This window comes from Eumetopias jubatus, unplaced genomic scaffold (genome assembly GCF_037043125.1).
Source record: "Eumetopias jubatus isolate StellerSeaLion01/CBP00866 unplaced genomic scaffold, mEumJub1_p1.0 scaffold_10, whole genome shotgun sequence".
Taxonomy (NCBI): Eukaryota; Metazoa; Chordata; class Mammalia; order Carnivora; family Otariidae; genus Eumetopias; species Eumetopias jubatus.
In genome coordinates this window covers 111,077,986-111,079,058 of record NW_028274816.1, presented here as the reverse complement: position 1 = coordinate 111,079,058, position 1,073 = coordinate 111,077,986, and the positions used below count along the sequence as shown (strand labels likewise).

The 1,073-nt window shown below is 39.6% G+C and overlaps 1 pseudogene; it reads right to left on the bottom strand.

Annotated features, from left to right (window-relative positions):
• Window positions 1–401: 401 nt before the first annotated feature.
• Window positions 402–497, bottom strand: LOC114198904 (U6 spliceosomal RNA; annotated as a pseudogene).
• Between the last annotated feature and the right edge of the window lie 576 nt (window positions 498–1,073).

Sequence of the window (1,073 nt, the reverse complement as noted above, 5' to 3'; positions counted from 1 at the left end):
TCTTGGCTGGCCATAGCAATGTCCTAACAAGACCTCTGGCCCACCCATAGGCAGGCATCCTGTTCTCTGAAAAAGGAGACACTGCCTGGAAGCCCCAGGAATGTCTTACTTAAGCCTAGAAACATCCCCTTCCACTAGCCATATTCCTTCCACTATTCTCCATTTTTTTTTTTTTTTTAGTTTTTTGAGTACAGTTGACACACAATGTTACATTACTTTTAGGTGTACAACAGAGTGATTCAACATCTCTATACATTTATATATTATGCTATGCTCACCACATCATAACTACCATCTGTCACCATGCAATGTTACTATAAAACCATTGACTCTCTTCTCTATGCTGTGCTTTTTATTCCTGTGATGTATTCATTCCATAACTTGGGGCCTCTATCTCCCACAAAAATATGGAACACTTCGTGAATTTGTGGACAGGGGCCACGCTAATCTTCTTTATATTGTTTTGATATTCGTATACGTGCTGCCAAAGAGAACACCAATACTCCCCATTCCTAAAAGAATGAACACCTTTCATACACCTCATCTTTACCATATTTGCCTGTTTTATGAGCACCGCACATGTTAAACGTTTAGTAAATATGTATCAAATATGTGACTGAGTGAGTGAATGAATGATTCGTGGTAAGTGTCAATCTATGTTGCCTCCATAAAAATATGCTTCGGAGTACCAAGATAAAAATGGCATAATCTTTTCCTTGGAGTAAAAGTAGAATGGTAAGTAGTAGGTTAGTGAAAACAGAAAAGAAAATATATGAGCCCCAATATCCCAGGCCTCTATGTACCTGTGGCTACAATATAAGACCGTAGTTCTTTTTCATATGCTAATTATGATGGCACAAGATAACTTTTCTTTGGCGTGCTCAATCTCCCCTCCTCCTCATGCAGCTGCCCACTGCTAGTGACATCTACTACCCTCCTTCACTCTTCTCTACTCTAAGAAGAGGGAGCACTACTCAAGGACCAGGAAACTGTTGTTTTCTGCATCACTTTTCCCGCAGATGAGCACAGAACTTCTCTAATTTTCTATGTCTCTGAGACCAAATTGTAACCAT